Below are 22,013 nucleotides of genomic sequence, written 5' to 3'. Positions count from 1 at the left end.
AGCACTCATGTCTGTAGCCATGGCTGGTCATGGCTCACATAAACACCATTATCCCAGAAACCCACTCCAATTTGAATACCGCACCAACAGATCCACAGATGACTGTCACGCCCTGACCATAGTAAGCTGTTTATTCTCTTTGTTGGTTGGGGCGTGATAGTGACTTGGGTGGGTCATCTAGGTGAAATGTATGTCTATGGTGGGCTGATATGGTTCCCAATCAGAGGCAGCTGTTTATTGTTGTCTCTGATTGGGGATCATATTTACGTAGCTATTTCCCCATTGTTATCCGTGGGATCTTGTCTACATTTAGTTGCCTGAGTGCACAACAGTAGCTTCAGGTTTCGTTTGATTGGTTGTTTGTTGTTTTGTTCAGTGAGTTTCGCTTTATTAATATTATGTGGAACTCTACGCATGCTGCGCCTTGGTCTACTCATTACGACGAACGTGACAATGATGCCATCTCTATTGCACTCCACACTGCCCTTTCCCACCTGGACAAAAGGAACACCTATGTGAGAATTCTATTCATTGACTACAGCTCAGCGTTCAACACCATAGTGCACTAAGCTAAGGACCCTAGGACAAAACACCTCCCTCTGCAACTAGATCCTGGACTTCCTTATCCTCAAAGTGGCAAGGGTAGGTAACAACACATCTGCCAGGCTGATCCTCAACATGGGCCCCCTGAGGGGTGCGTGCTCAGTCCCCGCCTGTACTCCCTGTTCACTCATGACTGCATGGCCAGGCATGACTCCAACACCATCATTAAGTTTGCTGATGACACAACAGTGGTAGGTCTCTGATCACCGACAACAATGAGACAGCCTATTGGGAGGAGGTCAGAGACCTGGCAGTGTGGTGCCAGAATAACAACCTATCCCTCAACGTGATCAAGACAAAGGAGATGATTGTGGACTACAGGAAAAGGAGGACATAGCATGCCTCCATTCTCATCGACGGGCCTGTAGTGGAGCAAGTTGAGAGCGTCAAGTTCCTTGGCGTCCACATCACCAACAAACTAACATGGTCCAAGCACACCAAGACAGTCTTGAAGAGGGCACGACAAAACCTATTCCCCCTCAGGAGACTGAAAAGATTTGGCATGGGTCCTCAGATCCTTAAAAGGTTTTACAGCTGCACCATCAAGAGCATCCTGACTGGTTGCATCACTGCCTGGTATGGCAACTGCTCGGCCTTCGACCACAAGGCAGTACAGAGGGTAGTGCATGTGGCCCAGTACATCACTGGGGCCAAGCTTCCTGCCATCCAGGACCTCTATACCAGGCGGTGTCAGAGGTAGGCCCTAAAAATTGTCAAAGACTCCAGCCACCCAGTCATACTGTTCTCTCTGCTACTGCACGGCAAGTAGTACCGGAGCGCCAAGTCTAAGTCCAAGAGGCTTCTAAACAGCTTCTACCCCCAAGCCATAAGACTCCTGAACAGCTAATCAAATGGCAACCCGGACTATTTGCATTGCCCCCCACCCCACCCTCTTCTACGCTGCTGCAACTCTCTGTTATTATCTATGCATAGTCACTTTAATCACTACCTACATGTACATATTACCTCAACTATCTCGACACAGGTGCCCCCGCATATTGACTCTGTACCGGTACCCCCTGTATATAGCCCCGCTATTGTTATTTACTGCTGCTCTTTAATTATTTGTTATTCTTGTCTCTTACTTTTTTGGGGGTATTTTCTTAAAACTGCATTGTTGGTTAAGGGCTTGTAAGTAAGCATTTGACTGTTGTATTCGGCGCATGTGACAAACAAAATTTTATTTTATTTGTTGTATCAATATGTTTTGACCATGACAGCTTTCTCAATTTCCACATGATTTATTACAATATTTAGTTGAGGTTTAGTGTTTAGTGAATGATTTGTCCCAAAACAATGCTTTTAGTTTTTGAAATATTTAGGACAAACTTATTCCTTGCCACCCATTCTGAAACTAACTTCAGCTCTTTGTTAAGTGTTGCAGTCATTTCAGTTGCTTAAGTAGCTGACATGTATAGCGTTGAGTCATCTGCATACATCGACACACTGACTTTACTCAAAGCCAGTGGCATGTCGTTAGTAAATATTTAAAAAATGAAAGGGGCCTAGACAGCTGCCCTGGGGAATGCCAATAGCATTGTAAGTTTTTTCCAAAACTTTACTAAGGGTTGCTAACAGGATGATTGGTTGGCTATTTGAGCCAGTAAAGGGGGCTTTACTATTCTTAGGGGATCATTGATAAGTCATTGTCTCAATGAAGCCTTATAATGCTGTGAAAGGATCCAGGAACCCAAATGATTTGGGTGGATCCCATCCTCCTTATAAAACGTGTTTTGTTTCCAAAAGGTATCGAAATTGTCAACAAAAGTTACAGCCATTGAGCTGCAATAATCACGTAGCCAGTTGTGAAGAGAAAGAATCCTGCTAAAGCGTTCAATACCACAATTCAGAGAGGGCACAGGGCCAGATATGATGTGCATTTTATTAGTGTCTAGCAGAGTCAATCAGCTCTTATAAAAATCCAGTTTCAACTGTTCAGAGTGATAGAATCGATAGAATCAATGTCAATGTCCTAGCGTAATACATTCAGGAGCAGCTTAGTAATGTAATTTTCTTGTGCTCTGAGATAGGGCATTGGTTTTGCACCAGGAACAGTCACATTTCTTACCATGGAGCTGCCCAAAATCCCGGCTGATGAGAAGGACCAGGAAATCTGCTCACTCCCACATGTCATAGGAATGATGCAGGTCTCCATCAGATGGAAGGTTGCCGATGTCGACTTCTAAATTGTAGGGGAAGTAGTAGGAGTAGGCCCAGTGGCCGCAGACACAGGCACCCCCATCGACGAAGGTGCAGGAAGATCAGGCTCCAGTGCGGCGAAAATATATGTTGTTTGTATCCGCTCCGGGCCTCTTGTTGGGGGTGTAGACTGCTTTGCAGGAAGCTGCTGTCTTTGACTTCCACGGCTCGTGACATGCTACCATCGTTGATTGCCATGCTCCTCTTGCTGTTTTTCTTCGACTCTGCTATTAGATGGGGGAGGAGAGGCAGGAGATGGCTCCCCTGGCGCATGAACTCCGGGCAACACTGGCCAGTCAGATAAAGACAAACAACAAGATGGACATGCATCCAACCCGTCTAGCCACCTCCGTAAAAAAGGTAAACATTCCACTCTGCAGTTTCTTATGTAGGCTGGCGACCTGCGTGATCAAGGAAGCCACTTCAAGCCTATAATCCTCTCAAGGAAACAATTGCTGCATTGGAACTCTGAGTGATCCAGTTTGTCCAGAAACAAAGCTTAGTAGATACAGCTCCTACAGTGCTGGAACCGTTCATTTACTTCTCCAGACAAAGAGGGCTCCATTGGAAAACTCATCTGGGACTAACTTCGTTAGCTTGATGGCTAACGTAGACTGTCTAACTGCTCCTCCCTATTTAGATCCCCCTCCCTCATATGCAGTACTGATGTTATCAACATTTAACATTTACATTTAAGTCATTTAGCAGACGCTCTTATCCAGAGCGACTTACAAATTGGTGCTTTCACCTTATGACATCCAGTGGAACAGCCACTTTACAATAGTGCATCTAAGTCTTTTAAGGGGGGTGAGAAGGATTACTTTATCCTATCCTAGGTATTCCTTAAAGAGGTGGGGTTTCAGGTGTCTCCGGAAGGTGGTGATTGACTCCGCTGTCCTGGCGTCGTGAGGGAGTTTGTTCCACCATTGGGGGGCCAGAGCAGCGAACAGTTTTGACTAGGCTGAGCGGGAACTGTACTTCCTCAGTGGTAGGGAGGCGAGCAGGCCAGAGGTGGATGAACGCAGTGCCCTTGTTTGGGTGTAGGGCCTGATCAGAGCCTGGAGGTACTGAGGTGCCGTTCCCCTCACAGCTCCGTAGGCAAGCACCATGGTCTTGTAGGGGATGCGAGCTTCAACTGGAAGCCAGTGGAGAGAGCGGAGGAGCGGGGTGACGTGAGAGAACTTGGGAAGGTTGAACACCAGACGGGCTGCGGCGTTCTGGATGAGTTGTAGGGGTTTAATGGCACAGGCAGGAGCCCAGCCAACAGCGAGTTGCAGTAATCCAGACGGGAGATGACAAGTGCCTGGATTAGGACCTGCGCCGCTTCCTGTGTGAGGCAGGGTCGTACTCTGCGGATGTTGTAGAGCATGAACCTACAGGAACGGGCCACCGCCTTGATGTTAGTTGAGAACGACAGGGTGTTGTCCAGGATCACGCCAAGGTTCTTAGCGCTCTGGGAGGAGGACACGATGGAGTTGTCAACCGTGATGGCGAGATCATGGAACGGGCAGTCCTTCCCGGGAGGAAGAGCAGCTCCGTCTTGCCGAGGTTCAGCTTGAGGTGGTGATCCGTCATCCACACTGATATGTCTGCCAGACATGCAGAGGTGCGATTCGCCACCTGGTCATCAGAGGGGGGAAAGGAGAAGATTAATTGTGTGTCGTCTGCATAGCAATGATAGGAGAGACCATGTGAGGTTATGACAGAGCCAAGTGACTTGGTGTATAGCGAGAATAGGAGAGGGCCTAGAACAGAGCCCTGGGGACACCAGTGGTGAGAGCGCGTGGTGAGGAGACAGATTCTCGCCACGCCACCTGGTAGGAGCGACCTGTCAGGTAGGACGCAATCCAAGCATGGGCCGCGCCGGAGATGCCCAACTCGGAGAGGGTGGAGAGGAGGATCTGATGGTTCACAGTATCGAAGGCAGCCGATAGGTCTAGAAGGATGAGAGCAGAGGAGAGAGAGTTAGCTTTGGCAGTGCGGAGTGCCTCCGTGATACAGAGAAGAGCAGTCTCAGTTGAATGACTAGTCTTGAAACCTGACTGATTTGGATCAAGAAGGTCATTCTGAGAGAGATAGCGGGAGAGCTGGCCAAGGACGGCACGTTCAAGAGTTTTGGAGAGAAAAGAAAGAAGGGATACTGGTCTGTAGTTGTTGACATCGGAGGGATCGAGTGTAGGTTTTTTCAGAAGGGGTGCAACTCTCGCTCTCTTGAAGACGGGAGGGACGTAGCCAGCGGTCAGGGATGAGTTGATGAGCGAGGTGAGGTAAGGGAGAAGGTCACCGGAAATGGTCTGGAGAAGAGAGGAGGGGATAGGGTCAAGCGGGCAGGTTGTTGGGCGGCCGGCCGTCACAAGACGCGAGATGTCATCTGGAGAGAGAGGGGAGAAAGAGGTCAGAGCACAGGGTAGGGCAGTGTGAGCAGAACCAGCGGTGTCGTTTGACTTAGCAAACGAGGATCGGATGTCGTCGACCTTCTTTTCAAAATGGTTGACGAAGTCATCTGCAGAGAGGGAGGAGGGGGGAGGGGGAGGAGGATTCAGGAGGGAGGAGAAGGTGGCAAAGAGCTTCCTAGGGTTAGAGGCAGATGCTTGGAATTTAGAGTGTTAGAAAGTGGCTTTAGCAGCAGAGACAGAGGAGGAAAATGTAGAGAGGAGGGAGTGAAAGGATGCCAGGTCCGCAGGGAGGCGAGTTTTCCTCCATTTCCGCTCGGCTGCCCGGAGCCCTGTTCTGTGAGCTCGCAATGAGTCGTCGAGCCACGGAGCGGGAGGGAGGACCGAGCCGGCCTGGAGGATAGGGGACATAGAGAGTCAAAGGATGCAGAAAGGGAGGAGAGGAGGGTTGAGGAGGCAGAATCAGGAGATAGGTTGGAGAAGGTTTGAGCAGAGGGAAGAGATGATAGGATGGAAGAGGAGAGAGTAGCGGGGGAGAGAGAGCGAAGGTTGGGACGGCGCGATACCATCCGAGTAGGGGCAGTGTGGGAAGTGTTGGATGAGAGCGAGAGGGAAAAGGATACAAGGTAGTGGTCGGAGACTTGGAGGGGAGTTGCAATGAGGTTAGTGGAAGAACAGCATCTAGTAAAGATGAGGTCGAGCGTATTGCCTGCCTTGTGAGTAGGGTGGGAAGGTGAGAGGGTGAGGTCAAAAGAGGAGAGGAGTGGAAAGAAGGAGGCAGAGAGGAATGAGTCAAAGGTAGACGTGGGGAGGTTAAAGTCGCCCAGAACTGTGAGAGGTGAGCCGTCCTCAGGAAAGGAGCTTATCAAGGCATCAAGCTCATTGATGAACTCTCCGAGGGAACCTGGAGGGCGATAAATGATAAGGATGTTAAGCTTGAAAGGGCTGGTAACTGTGACAGCATGGAATTCAAAGGAGGCGATAGACAGATGGGTAAGGGGAGAAAGAGAGAATGACCACTTGGGAGAGATGAGGATCCCGGTGCCACCACCCCGCTGACCAGAAGCTCTCGGGGTGTGCGAGAACACGTGGGCGGACGAAGAGAGAGCAGTAGGAGTAGCGGTGTTGTCTGTGGTGATCCATGTTTCCGTCAGTGCCAAGAAGTCGAGGGACTGGAGGGAGGCATAGGCTGAGATGAACTCTGCCTTGTTGGCCGCAGATCGGCAGTTCCAGAGGCTACCGGAGACCTGGAACTCCACGTGGGTCGTGCGCGCTGGGACCACCAGATTAGGGTGGCCGCGGCCACGCGGTGTGGAGCGTTTGTATGGTCTGTGCAGAGAGGAGAGAACAGGGATAGACAGACACATAGTTGACAGGCTAGAGAAGAGGCTACGCTAATGCAAAGGAGATTGGAATGACAAGTGGACTACACGTCTCGAATGTTCAGAAAGTTAAGCTTACGTAGCAAGAATCTAATTGACTAAAATGATTAAAATGATACAGTACTGCTGAGGTAGGCTAGCTGGCAGTGGCTGCGTTGTTGACTTTGTAAGCTAGCTGGCAGTGGCTGCGTTGTTGACACTACACTAATCAAGTCGTTCCGTTGAGTGTAAAGTTTCTACAATGCTGCTATTCGGGGCTAGCTGGCTAGCTAGCAGTGTTGATTACGTTACGTTGCGTTAAAAGAACGACAATAGCTGGCTAGCTAACCTAGAAAATCGCTCTAGACTACACAATTATCTTTGAAACAAAGACGGCTATGTAGCTAGCTATGTAGCTAGCTACGATCAAACAAATCACACCGTTGGGACTGTAATGAAATGAAATGAAAATGTGATACTACCTGTGGAGCGAGCGGAATGCGACGAATGCGAAAGTTCTATTCAGTAGACGTTGGCTAGCTGTTGGCTAGCTAGGAGTGACTCCTACGTTAAGGACGACAAATAGCTGGCTAGCTAACCTCGGTAAATTAAGATAATCACTCTAAGACTACACACTCTAAACTACACAATTATCTTGGATACGAATACAGCAAAGACAACTATGTAGCTAGCTAACACTACACTAATCAAGTCGTTCAGTTGAGTGTGATAGTTACTACAGTGCTACGGTAGACGGTGAACGTTTGCTAGCTGGCTAGCTGCTGGGCAGATAGGAGGACGACGAAATACGATAATTACGCAATTATCTTTGATACAAAGACGGCTATGTAGCTAGCTAAGAAGAAATTGCTAAGATTAGACAAATCAAACCGTTGTACTATAATGCAATGTAATGAAATGTAATGAAAAGTTATACAACCTGCAGACCGAAGCAGACCGAAGCGCGGATGCGACCGCTCGCTCCATCTCATATGTATACAGTAGGCATAATGTAAAATAAAACTTACCCGATCCATCGTTGAAGCTATTTTTTCTTCATAATTTCTTCTTCGAAAAAGTGACAGTAAATCTGTAGCTAGCCTACACTACAGTTACTTTCTTTGTTACAGCGTTCAGATAAAGAACAGCTATACCAGAGCAATCAAAACTAGATTTAATTTGTGACAATAAAATGTCTGATGTAGGCTAACCTAACTTCAGAATGATCCTGGATAAGATCTTACCTGATCTATTAAAGTCAGGAAAACGTTCAACACCCTATTCGCCAAGAATCCTGCTGTCTGTTATCGTCTAACTCTATACGAGTCTGTTGAAACAACGTCCTCTTCGAGAGTCCAGATAGTTGTAATTCTCTAAGGCCCAGTAATGGACGCCTATGAAATACCAGACTGATTACCGCTGCGCTGTCCGTGCAGCGAACCAGTAAAACCCAAAGGCAATCAATGTAAAAGGCAATCAATGTAAAAGCGATGGCTATGTGTTGAGATTTACGCCTAGATTGAATCAGATCAAGTATTAACCGGCGATAGCAGACACCTGCATAGTGGATGTTTTGGCGGTGTCGGAGGTGAAACTGAGTTGGATCCTTCAAATCGGTGAGCAGCTGCTCTTGCGATCATTAGCACGAAGCCACACCCACCCCACTCGCATTAGAACACGTGTCAAAATCATTCCACGGAGGATCGAGTGTCTGCAGGTTTTCGCTCAATGGTCCAACAATGGTCCAGTGTTTTTCCAGCGCGAATGCTACAGTCAATATGCTGATAGAATTTAGGTGTCCTTTTACTCACATTGGTTTTGTTAAAATCCCCAGCTACAATAAATGCAGCGTCTGGATGTATGGTTTCCAGTTTGCATAAAGTCCAGTGATGTTCCTTGAGCGCCATCGTGGTATCGGCTTGAGGGGGATATACACGGCTGTGACAATAACCAAAGAGAATTATCTTGGGAGATAATACGGTCAGCATTTGATTGTGAAGAATTCTAGGCCAGGTGAACAAAATGACTTGAGTTCCTGTATGTTGTTACGATTACACCATGAGTCGTTAATCATGAAACATACATCCCCTTCTTCCCGGAGAGATGTTTATTCCTGTCGGCGCGATGCACTGAGAATCCAGGTGGCTGTACCGACTCCGACAGTATATCCCGATAGAGCCATGTTTCCATGAATCAGAGTATGTTACAATCCCTGATGTTTCTCTGGAAAGCAACCTGATCTCATCCAGTTTGTTATCTAGGGACTGGACATTAGCGAATAATATACTCTGAAGCGGTGGGTGGTGTGTGCGCCTCCTAAGTCTGACTAGAAGACCGCTCCGACTCTCTCTTCTCCGGTGGCGTTGTTTTGGGTCAGCCTCTGGAATCAGTTCAAATGCCCTGGGTGGTGCAGACAAAAGATCTGCTTCGGGAAAGTTGTATTCCTGGTCGTAGTGCTGGTAAGTTAACGCCACTCTGACATCCAATAGTTATTCCCGGATGTATGTAAATACCAATAAGATTTTCTGGGCTAACAATGTAAGAAATAATACATTCAAAAAAACTAAATACTGCAAAGTTTCCTAGGGACTAGAAGCGAGGCAGCTCTCTCTGTTGGCGTCATTTTAGACATTGTTATACATGTTAGGGCTAGATTCTATCAGATCTCCGCTAGTGGACACCCACATAGCAGTTGTTTTGGCAGTATCCGAGGTGCAACTGCTGTCAAATCCACAAGCGTCTCCCGGCATTAGGCCTATAGCCTCCTTGAAGCAGAAATGGCCATAGGCTGCACGACGCTGCATTAAGCAATGCAGGGGGCGGCAGGGTAGCCTAGTGGTTAGAGCATTGGACTAGTAACCGAAAGGTTGCAAATTCAAATCCCTGAGCTGACAAGGTACAAAATCTGTCGTTCTGCCCCTGAACAGGCAGTTAACCCACTGTTCCTAGGCCGTCATTGAAAATAATAATTTGTTCTTAACTGACTTGCCTAGTAAAATAAAGATAAAATAAATAAAATGTGCGTGTGCCTGCAGTAGACTGGAGACTGCCAAGCAGCTCCCCATGACTGCTGCACAGAAATATCAGCCCACAGAGAGAAGCACAAGATTGCACTTCACTCAACTTTCTAGAGCAGTGGTCACCAATCGGTTGATTACGATTGACTGGTCGATATCCAAGGCATTCCTAGTCGATTGACAAACATTTCTGTAAAAAACCCAACCATAAAGCCTTGTGCTCTTATTTTTTTAATCCTCTCGGGCTGTTGTCGGTAGGTGTACCCAATTCAGCTGCTGCGCATCGGGTAGGCGAATTGTTGCCATTTTGAACCATTGTATGTGTCTGAAGGTACAAACTCTACCTTCCCAGCGGGTCCAGAGAGCAAAGTAAGTGCACTATACGGTTACCGCTGGCCAATCGAATGGCTCAGATGACCGTGTCAGCAGTAACTTAAAAGAAAGCTACAGCAAAATTGATACTGTGAAATTTCAAAACCATGACTAGAGAGAGACTGTCAACAAATACAGCAAAGAGATGCTGTTTTTATGTATGAGCTCATGTTTAAATTCTTAATCAGCACTGTCAACACTTTCTATTCAACACTTTTATAAATCATAAAATGTGGGTTCTTCCTACTTCCACTCAGAGCTACAACCAGCACTGCAGCAGTAATGAATGAGTAGGAAAGTGTATCTACAGGCTTGCGTTATTGTTATTATTAGCGTCTTGGGTCGTTTTTAATATCGAGAAATATTTAACTTTCTCTGTTCATAGGAGTAACAACATGAATTTGTGCATGAGGCAGAAATAATGCTGTCCGACTCGAGTTCCGCCAGTGTCACCCTTACGAAAACATATTGCAGTCAGAAATGCAGTATAACATCCAAAATAACAGATTTTTTTACTGCAGAAACTGTACAGTGTAACTGCAGTTAGAGTGCAGTATAACTGCAGTTCAACTACTGGGTCCAAAATACCACAGTCGACTGCAGTTAATGCACTTTTACTGCAGTTTCAAAACTGCAATCTTTTTTGTAAGGGCAGTGGAGTAAAGGGAGAGCGGAGGGATGTTGAGAAGCAAACCCTCAGTCTGCTGCTCTCTCCCATCGCTGAGACTGACCCTCAGTCTGCTGCTCTCTCCCATCGCTGAGACTGACCATCAGATGCAGGCACCATCAGCCCAGTAAAATAAAAAGCTAATTATATAAAAGTGTGGCCAGTAACCGAAAAGTTGCTGTATCGAATCCCCGAGCTGACAAGGTCAAATCTGTCGTTCTGCCCACTTTTCCCCGGGCGCCGAAGATGTGGATGACGATTAAGGTAGCCCCCCGCACCTCTCTGATTTAGAGGGGTTGGGTTAAATTTGTATGTATTTTTTATTTCACCTTTATTTAACCAGGTAGTCAAATTGAGAACAAGTTCTCATTGACAATTGCGACCTGGAATAACGGAAGACACATTTCAGTCGAAGGCATTCAGTTGTACAACTGACTAGGTATCCCACTTTCCTTTTCAGTACTGTTTTAAATTGGTTAATGTTGCATAGGCTTAGGTTTTTTAAGTCATGTTAAAAAAACGTGCTAAATCTGAGTGGTAGATCTCGGCTTGCATTTTGAATCAAAGTGATCTTGACTCAGAAAATGTTGGTGACCACAGTTCTAGAGTTTTCCATTTTAACACTATAAACATTTCCCTTTACTATGGGGCAATTGTGATTGAATCAACACAATATTATCCACTTTCAGCATACTGAAACAAAACAAACTATGAAAGAGATTTTGTTGTAGGCAGATCGCTTCCGAGTAGGATTCTATTGCATTGACATGCACTATTTAGCACGTACTCTACTCAGACTGGTGTGACATAAACAATCAGAGCTGTAGTAGGCCTACAGTGCCTTGCGAAAGTATTCGGCCCCATTGAACTTTGCAACCTTTTGCCACATTTCAGGCTTCAAACATAAAGATGCAAACCCTCTCCAGAGGTTCAGTGAGGATCTCTGAATGATCCAATGTTGACCTAAATGACTAATGATGATAAATACAATCCACCTGTGTGTAATCAAGTCTCCGTATAAATGCACCTGCACTGTGATAGTCTCAGAGGTCCGTTAAAAGCGCAGAGAGCATCATGAAGAACAAGGAACACACCAGGCAGGTCCGAGATACTGTTGTGAAGAAGTTTAAAGCCGGATTTGGATACAAAAAGATTTCCCAAGCTTTAAACATCCCAGGGAGCACTGTGCAAGCGATAATATTGAAATGGAAGGAGTATCAGACCACTGCAAATCTACCAAGACCTGGCCGTCCCTCTAAACTTTCAGCTCATACAAGGAGAAGACTGATCAGAGATGCAGCAAAGAGGCCCATGATCACTCTGGATTGAACTGCAGAGATCTACAGCTGAGGTGGGAGACTCTGTCCATAGGACAACAATCAGTCGTATATTGCACAAATCTGGCCTTTATGGAAGAGTGGCAAGAAGAAAGCCATTTCTTAAAGATATCCATAAAAAGTATCGTTTAAAGTTTGCCACAAGCCACCTGGGAGACACACCAAACATGTGGAAGAAGGTGCTCTGGTCAGATGAAACCAAAATTGAACTTTTTGGCAACAATGCAAAATGTTATGTTTGGCGTAAAAGCAACACAGCTCATCACCCTGAACACACCATCTCCACTGTCAAACATGGTGGTGGCAGCATCATGGTTTGGGCCTGCTTTTCTTCAGCAGGGACAGGGAAGATGGTTAAAATTGATGGGAAGATGGATGGAGCCAAATACAGGACCATTCTGGAAGAAAACCTGATGGAGTCTGCAAAAGACCTGAGACTGGGACGGAGATTTGTCTTCCAACAAGACAATGATCCAAAACATAAAGCAAAATCTACAATGGAATGGTTAAAAAATAAATATATCCAGGTGTTAGAATGGCCAAGTCAAAGTCCAGACCTGAATCCAATCGAGAATCTGTGGAAAGAACTGAAAACTGCTGTTCACAAATGCTCTCCATCCAACCTCACTGAGCTCGAGCTGTTTTGCAAGGAGGAATGGGAAAAAATTTCATTCTCTCGATGTGCAAAACTGATAGAGACATACCCCAAGCGACTTACAGCTGTAATCGCAGCAAAAGGTGGCGCAACAAAGTATTAACTTAAGGGGGCTGAATAATTTTGCACGCCCAATTTTTCAGTTTTTGATTTGTTAAAAAAGTTTGAAATATCCAATAAATGTCGTTCCACTTCATGATTGTGTCCCACTTGTTGTTGATTCTTCACAAAAAAATACAGTTTTATATCTTTATGTTTGAAGCCTGAAATGTGGCAAAAGGTCGCAAAGTTCAAGGGGGCCGAATACTTTCGCAAGGCACTGTATATGTGTCATGTATTGTCATGTTATGTCTTGTTCCTGTTCTTTCTCTTCACTTCGTTTCCCCCTGCTGGTCGTATTAGGTTACCTTCTCTTCCTTTCCTTCCCCCAGCTGTTCCTCATCTCCTTTAACTACCTCGTTTACCCTCTCCCACCTGTTCCCTTTTTCCCTCTGATTAGGTCTCTATTTCTCTCTCTGTTTCTGCTTCTGTCTTTGTCAGATTCTCGTTTGCTTCACCCTTGTCCTGTCCTGTCGTAATCTGCCTCTTCATCAGATGCTACGTGTGATCAGGTACCTCTGTCCTCTACAACCCGCGCCTACCCAGAGAGACCAGCAGTCTGTCGCCGCTAACCCTGCTATTCTCCTCTGCTGCTAGAAGGGGACTCTCCTGTTAAGATCAGAGGACTTTATGATTTATTTGTCGCCCTCTCTGCGGGTTGTCTATGTTGTCAATCGATACATCTGAAGAGGATCTATGTCTTCCCTGTGTTTTGACATTAAAAGACTCTGTTTCTGTTAAAGCGCTTTTGGGTCCTCACTCACCTGCATAACAGAAGAATCTGACCAAGAATGGACCCAGCGACGTCGGATCCTCTCCACTCAGCCGTCGAGATCCAGGGAGCGATGCTAGGCAGACACGAGCAGGAATTGTCTGCTGCTCGACATGCCGTTGAGACCCTGGCCGCCCAAGCCTCTGAACTCTCGAAACAGATTCACCATCTCCGCCTCGATCCACCGGCCACTTCCAGGGCTTCCGAATCTCCGGAGCCCAGAATTAATAACCCGCCGTGTTACTCTGGGGAGCCCACTGAATGCCGCTCGTTCCTCACCCAGTTTTCTCTCCAGCCCAACACTTACTCCAGGGGCACAGCTCGTATCGCCTACGTCATATCTCTCCTTACTGGACGGGCTCGTGAGTGGGGCACGGCAATCTGGGAGGCGAGGGCTGAGTGTACTAACCAGTATCAGGACTTTAAGGAGGAGATGATACGGGTTTTTGATCGTTCTGTTTTTGGGGAAGAAGCTTCCAGGGTCCTGTCTTCCCTATGTCAAGGTAATCGATCCATAACAGATTACTCTATTGAATTTCGCACTCTTGCTGCCTCCAGTGACTGGAACGAGCCGGCTTTGCTCGCTCGTTTTCTGGAGGGTCTCCGCGCGGAGGTAAAGGATGAGATTCTCTCCCGGGAGGTTCCTCCCAGCGTGGATTCCTTGATTGAACTCGCTATTCGCATAGAACGACGGGTTGATCTTCATCACCGAGCTCGTGGAAGGGAGCTCGCGTTATCCGTTGCCCCCCTCTCCGCATCACTACCATCTTCCTCCACTGGTTCGGGTGCTGAGCCTATGCAGCTGGGGGGTATCCGCATCTCGACTAAGGAGAGGGAACGGAGAATCTCCAACCGCCTCTGTCTCTATTGCGGTTCCGCTGGTCATTTTGTCACTTCATGTCCAGTAAAAGGCCAGAGCTCATCAGTAAGCGGAGGGCTACTGGTGAGCGCTACTACTCAGGTCTCTCCTTCAAGATCCTGTACTACCTTGTCGGTCCATCTACGCTGGATCGGTTCGGCAGCTTCCTGCAGTGCCTTGATAGACTCTGGGGCGGAGGGCTGTTTTATGAACGTCTCTTGTCATGTGAAGTGTTTAATGTCTGCTATCCCTCCTGTTTCCTCTGTCTCTTCTTTACAGGAGGAGCCTGGTGATTTGACGGGGGTGCCGGAGGAATATCACGATCTGCGCACGGTGTTCAGTCGGTCCAGGGCCACCTCTCTTCCTCCGCACCGGTCGTATGATTGTAGTATTGATCTCCTTCCGGGAACCACTCCCCCCCGGGGTAGACTATACTCTCTGTCGGCTCCCGAACGTAAGGCTCTCGAAGATTATTTGTCTGTAGCTCTCGACGCCGGTACCATAGTTCCCTCCTCCTCTCCCGCTGGAGCGGGGTTCTTTTTTGTTAAGAAGAAGGACGGGTCCCTGCGCCCCTGCGTGGATTATCGAGGGCTGAATGACATAACGGTTAAGAATCGTTATCCGCTTCCCCTTATGTCTTCAGCCTTCGAGATCCTGCAGGGAGACAGGTTTTTAACTAAGTTGGACCTTCGTAACGCTTACCATCTCGTGCGCATCAGGGAGGGGGACGAGTGGAAAACGGCGTTTAACACTCCGTTAGGGCACTTTGAATACCAGGTTCTGCCGTTCGGCCTCGCTAACGCTCCAGCTGTCTTTCAGGCATTAGTGAATGATGTCCTGAGAGACATGCTGAACATCTTTGTTTTCGTTTACCTTGACGATATCCTGATTTTTTCACTGTCACTCCAGATTCATGTTCAGCACGTTCGACGTGTCCTCCAGCGCCTTTTAGAGAATTGTCTTTATGTCAAGGCTGAGAAGTGCTCTTTTCATGCCTCCTCCGTCACATTTCTCGGTTCTGTTATTTCCGCTGAAGGCATTAAGATGGATCCCGCTAAGGTCCAAGCTGTCATCGATTGGCCCGTCCCTAAGTCACACGTCGAGCTGCAGCGCTTTCTCGGCTTCGCGAATTTCTATCGTCGTTTCATCCGTAATTTCGGTCAGGTGGCAGCTCCTCTCACAGCCCTTACTTCTGTCAAGACGTGCTTTAAGTGGTCCGTTTCTGCCCAGGGAGCTTTTGATCTCCTCAAGAAGCGTTTTACATCAGCACCTATCCTTGTTACACCTGACGTCTCTAGACAGTTCATTGTCGAGGTTGACGCGTCAGAGGTGGGCGTGGGAGCCATTCTTTCCCAGCACTCCCGTTCTGACGACAAGGTCCACCCTTGCGCGTATTTTTCTCATCGCCTGTCGCCGTCGGAACGTAACTATGATGTGGGAAACCGCGAACTGCTCGCCATCCGCTTAGCCCTAGGCGAATGGCGACAGTGGTTGGAGGGGGCGACCGTTCCTTTTGTCGTTTGGACTGACCATAGGAACCTTGAGTACATCCGTTCTGCCAAACGACTTAATGCGCGTCAGGCTCGTTGGGCGCTGTTTTTCGCTCGTTTCGAGTTCGTAATTTCTTATCGTCCGGGCTCTAAGAACACCAAGCCTGATGCTTTATCCCGTCTCTTCAGTTCTTCAGTAGCCTCCACCGACCCCGAGGGGATTCTCCCTGAGGGGCGTGTTGTCGGGTTGACTGTCTGGGGAATTGAGAGGCAGGTAAAGCAAGCACTCACTCACACTCCGTCGCCGCGCGCTTGTCCTAGGAACCTTCTTTTCGTTCCCGTTCCTACTCGTCTGGCCGTTCTTCAGTGGGCTCACTCTGCCAAGTTAGCCGGCCACCCCGGCGTTCGGGGTACGCTTGCTTCTATTCGCCAGCGTTTTTGGTGGCCCACTCAGGAGCGTGACACGGTCGTTTCGTGGCTGCTTGTTCGGACTGCGCGCAGACTAAGTCCGGTAACTCCCCTCCTGCCGGCCGTCTCAGACCGCTTTCCATTCCCTCTCGACCTTGGTCTCACATCGCCTTAGACTTTATTACCGGACTGCCTTCGTCAGCGGGGAAGACTGTTATTCTAACGGTTGTCGATAGGTTCTCTAAGGCGGCTCATTTTATTCCCCTCGCTAAGCTTCCTTCTGCTAAAGAGACGGCACAAATCATCATTGAGAATGTTTTCAGAATTCATGGCATTCCGTCAGACGTCGTTTCGGACAGGGGTCCGCAATTCACGTCTCAATTTTGGAGGGAGTTTTGCCGTTTGATTGGGGCTTCCGTCAGTCTCTCTTCCGGCTTTCACCCCCAGTCTAACGGTCAAGCAGAACGGGCCAATCAGACTATTGGTCGCATCTTACGCAGTCTTTCTTTTCGTAACCCTGCGTCTTGGGCAGAACAGCTCCCCTGGGCAGAATATGCTCACAACTCGCTTCCTTCGTCTGCGACCGGGCTATCTCCTTTTCAGAGTAGCCTCGGGTACCAGCCTCCTCTGTTCTCGTCTCAGCTCACCGCTCAAATTGGTAATCCAATGTTTTGAGAATAGCTGGCTAGCCGTCTGTCCAGTACATAACATGCAAATATCTAATGTCATCTTAAGGCTACCTCTGCACTGTTTCTTTTGCCATTGATAGGCTGTACATTTACCTACTTATTACCTGACATTGTCCAAGTTCTGATTTCTCATTAATTCCCCCTTCCTCCAATGTATTCCATAGTGCCCACTTCCTCACTAGACAGTAGCAGCAAACTATTAAAAAACAGTGCTGATTTCATTCATCAACATTTAAAAAAAGTTAGTAGACATTTACAGTAGACATTTCCCCAATAATAGCTCAAAACTAATGACTGTTTCAGTATGTAAAAAGTAACAGTACAAAACACACATTATTTTAGCAAACATAAAATAACAAGTGAGTTTTGACTGGATAGATATAAAAATATATATTTTACCTTTATTTAACGAGGCATGTCAGTTAAGAACAAATTCTTATTTTCAATGAAGGCCTACCTAGGAACAGTGGGTTAACTGCCTGTTCAGGTTAGGGAGGGTTTGGCAGGTAGGGGTGTCCTTGTCTCATCGCGCACCAGCAACTCCTGTGGCGGGCGGGACGCAGTGCGTGCTAACCAAGGTTGCCAGGTGCATGGTGTTTCCTCCGACTTATTGGTGCGGCTGGCTTCCGGGTTGGATGCACGCTGTGTTAAGAAGCAGTGCGGCTTGGTTGGGTTGTGTATCGGAGGACGCATGACTTTCAACCTTCGTCTCTCCCGAGCCCGTACGGGAGTTGTAGTTGTAACAATTGGAAGGCAACGAAATTGGGGAGAAAAAGGGGTAAAATACATTTTTAAAATTAAAATATATCTGTAAAAAAATGAAATACTGTCTTTTTGATATCTCTTCATAGACTGTCCAGAGTCACAGAAGAGGCAAAAATTAGCAGGAATGTTGGTAAGTCCACATTGAACCTGTATGTTTACAGGTGAACATACTTTGTTATTTTGACTTATGTCTCTTCTCTCGTGTCCTGATCAGGAGGGTTTAGTGAATGTGGGCTTGATGGACTGTGAGTGACAGCTTTGAGGTGACCACCAGAACAGCCTTCTTCCCCCCGGCAGTTCATTGAAGAGCAAGGGCAGCATGCTGGTAAGAGAGGCCCATGCTTTTGTTTTTACTGTGCAGAAACAAAACTAGGTACACTATGAAATGTATTTGTAAATGAGCTGGAGAATCCTAGGATGGGTTTATGAAGAATCCTCACCATCGCTAAGAGAACATTTTCATAAATTATATGGAGATGCTACGATTGAATCGGAACTGTTGTGAAAGCACAGTTTTACAACAAACATTGCTTTCATCACAACACTTTATGCAGAGTTTGGACACCAGAGAGATCTATGGAGAGTTGATGCAGCTTCTGCCTGACCTGGTGGCTCTTACTAAGGACACCTTTTAAGGTGCAGTAATAATACATCTAATGTACAGTAAAAATTGTCATGGGGGGGGGGGGGGTGTTAGTTCTTAGTGCTGTGGCTGTGAAGTCCAATCTGTGAGAGGCAGACTCGGCCACAGTTGTCACATTTGTAGGCTGGCTTGGATGTTTGAGGGGTGCCCTGTTTTTTTTTAATTAGTTAAAAAAAAAAAAAAAACTACATACTAATTAGTTGCAGATTTTTGATATGAAATAATCTATTCTCTGACATGATTTCAGTTGGGAACATGCCTGTAGTGGTGAAGCTGAAATATTTAGGAAGAATAGTTATTCTATTGTGTTCGATTCTACATGTGTCTCCAGAGTAAACTGGCCCATCGGTGGCTGGTCAGTTTTTCCTTTGGACAGAAGACCATGGCGTCTCATGAGTATAAGGACCTCAAGGCTCTCCGGAAGGGGGCCCACATACATGTAAGGTGTAGCTTGGAATCTCCACTGAATATTGCTCTATCATTTCACTATTGATTCACGTCAATGTTTCAGTCTGGATACTTAATGTTTAAAACGGACGGTGCTTTTTCTCAGGTGGGAAAGGTGGACTGCCTTACTGAGTCAGAACTGTGTGGCTCCCTCTACATTCAAAAGCCCTGCATTGCGGTCTTTAAAGGCCTTGAGATTCATGACTTTGAGATACACCATGGTAAGTCCATGTTTTATTTATGATTTATTTATACCTTTTCACCTGTTGTACAGTATACACCTGTTGTACAGTATACACCTGTTGTATAGTATACACCTGTTGTGTATCAGAAGTTCCAGTAGAAGGATATTCTTGTTTTATCTTGTATTTTGTTTGAGGACCACTTTCCTAAAGTTGTTTACCATTTTATATTTCTGGAGAGGCCCAGTCAGTCCCCCAGAGTAGAGGTCTTCATGGATCCAATCGGTACCCTAATCCCCGAGACCCAATCTGGGACCCGCGCAGGTCCGGCTTAAGAATTCTAAATAATGTCACGGTTCTGTGTTGGATCTGATATGATTGGCTCTGTATTTGTCATTTTAACTGTGCGGATGGGCCTGTACATATCCGAACGAGACTGCAGAGACGAGACTACAGTAGAGTGAAATTGTATAATTTATACTGCTCTTGCTTGCACGGGAGTGGAGCGTGGCGCATGTAGCTGCTTGTTGGCCAATCATAAGTCATCAATATGGCAATAGGCTATAGTCACAGAGCCTCCATGTGTGGCAAACGTTAGGAGATATCTAATCAATGGAAAATTGAATTAAAAGTTAAAGGAGAAGGATAAGTTACAACGACCAGGAGACCAGCGGAGGTTGCTGGGGAGGACGACTCATAAAAATGGCTGGAATGGAGTCAATGGAGTGGTATCAACCACATGGAAACCACGTCTTTGATGTCTTTGTTTAATACCATTCCATTGACTCCATTCCAGCCATTATGAGTCGTCCTCCACCCCAGCAGCCTCCACTGCAAGAGACTGCAACTTAATATTCTGAATGGAGTTGTTATTTATAACTGTAGGATATTTTATTTCACCTTTTATTTAACCAGGTAGGCTAGTTGAGAACAAGTTCTCATTTGCAACTGCGACCTGACCAAGATAAAGCATAGCAATTTGACACATACAATAACACAGTTGCACATGGAATAAACAAAACACAGTTAATAATACAGTAGAACAAAAGAAAACAAAATGTTTATATACAGCGAGTGCAGATGAGATAAGGGAGTTAAGGCAATAAATAGGCCATGGTGGCAAAGGAAATGCAATATAGCAATTAAACACTGGAATGGTAGATGTAGAGATACTGGGGTGCAAAGGAGCAAGATAAATAAATACAGTATGGGGATGAGGTAGGTAGATAGATGGGCTGTTTACAGATGGAGTATGTACAGGTGACAGCTGACAGCTGGTGCTTGAAACTAGTGAGGGAGATATGAGCTTCAGAGATTTTTGCAGTTCGTTCCAGTCATTGGCAGCAGAGAACTGGAAGGAAAGACAACCAAAGGAGGAATTGGCTTTGGGGGTGACCAGTGAGATATACCTAGGATAAAGTAATCCTTCTCACCCCCCTTAAAAGATTTAGATGCACTATTGTAAAGTGGCTGTTCCACTGGATGTCTTAAGGTGAACGCACCAATTTGTAAGTCGCTCTGGATAAGAGCGTCTGCTAAATGACTTAAATGTAAATGTAAATGTAATACCTGCTGGAGCGCGTGCTACGAGTGGGTGCTGCTATGGTGACCAGTGAGATATACCTGCTGGAGCGTGTGCTACGAGTGTGTGCTGCTATGGTGACCAGTGAGATATACCTGCTGGAGCGTGTGCTACGAGTGGGTGCTGCTATGGTGACCAGTGAGCTGAGATAAGGCAGGGTTTTACCTAGCAGAGACTTGTAGATGACCTGTAGCCAGTGGGTTTGGCGACGAGTATGAAGCGAGGGCCAACCAACGAGAGCGTACAGGTCGCAATGGTGGGTAGTGAATTACATTTACATTTAAGTCATTTAGCAGACGCTCTTATCCAGAGCGACTTACAAATTGGTGCAAATTGGTGCAGGGAGGGGAGCACGTCAACAGCTGGGATGCTACTAACATCGCCAACCTCCTCCGTCAGAGGCTCCAGCAGCTATCTCCATGGTTACATGGCAAGGCCGCCAACTTCAAGGTAAGCTTCTTACGCGGTTCAGTAACTCTGCGATCACCATGTTGCTTTTTAATCTTAGCAGCTACCTCTTGCCTTTTGCAGTCAAGCAGAGTGATGTTATTCTCTGGCATAGACTTTTAAGTGATAGTTTGGCTTCTGGGCTCTGGACTTACTGGCTTAGCTAATTCAGCCAAGACAACTGCTAATAGTCTGATTGAAGTGACTGTGGATTGTGTTGGCTCAGTGTATCAAACTGCAATATGAGCATATTTTCTCAACATGACTTTGTCGCAGTATATTCGCGAAGGTTCACCACCGCAAATGTAATCCAAATGGGATCCATGTTGTAATATTTGAATAGCATGTTAACTATTAACTTTTCTTTCTTTCTGCAGGATGAATTGTGAGTTCAAGAGGGTCTATTCGAGAAATCCAAGATTCACTGAGATGCTTTTCCTTAAGGGAAATGTAAACAAAGAACAGTCAAACCCACACACACTCAACAAACATACTCTGAGAAGAGAGGTTTACTGTCGGTCTGTCAAAACAATATGTTTTTCATTTCTCTAAACTGATTCATTGATTAGTAAAGACTGACTCACTGCTGACCTGCCTGATATCTGAATGTACTGTCTGATGTAGGTTCGGGACAATGTATTTTATTTGATGATACAAAATGGCAGTTTCAGTTTATTCAGCTTGATTCAACTTTAACCGTTTGAGTGTAGAGAACAGTGTTTTATTCATTCTGTGAAGTGACCACACTGTAGTGAATGTGGTGTTGGTATGTTTGTCTGCTGAATGTAACCTAATTGTTCAGTATGCAACCTCTGTAAACGGAGAAAAAGGAACCCTGTACACTTAAAAACAATTAACATGAAATATGTTGCCAATACCCTCCACATCATTCACTCCACATCATTAATTTATCTGTTACGGTTTGCCGTCCTTGAAGTGTGGATGGGAATCATTTGGTTAGTTGTGGGATGATGCAGTCTTGCAAAAGTTTATTTTCAACTAAAAAATAAAATACTATTCTAATGA

General features: G+C 46.3%; 2 long non-coding RNA genes across 2 annotated transcripts; both read left to right on the top strand.

The window, feature by feature from the left end:
• Positions 1-1,750: 1,750 nt before the first annotated feature.
• Positions 1,751-18,756, top strand: LOC115115797 (uncharacterized). The gene is made up of 5 exons (XR_003861449.2): positions 1,751-3,162; positions 17,773-17,816; positions 17,901-18,011; positions 18,241-18,322; positions 18,661-18,756. It is a non-coding gene; the product is annotated as an uncharacterized LOC115115797 (long non-coding RNA).
• Positions 18,757-20,841: 2,085 nt separating this feature from the next.
• On the top strand, positions 20,842-22,013 carry LOC115115789 (uncharacterized). Its single transcript, XR_003861447.1, has 2 exons — positions 20,842-20,990; positions 21,365-22,013. It is a non-coding gene; the product is annotated as an uncharacterized LOC115115789 (long non-coding RNA).

This window comes from Oncorhynchus nerka, linkage group LG3, assembly GCF_034236695.1.
Source record: "Oncorhynchus nerka isolate Pitt River linkage group LG3, Oner_Uvic_2.0, whole genome shotgun sequence".
NCBI classification, from domain to species: domain Eukaryota; kingdom Metazoa; phylum Chordata; class Actinopteri; order Salmoniformes; family Salmonidae; genus Oncorhynchus; species Oncorhynchus nerka.
The sequence above is the reverse complement of the archived record's forward strand: the minus strand, read 5'-3'. Positions and strand labels throughout refer to the sequence as shown.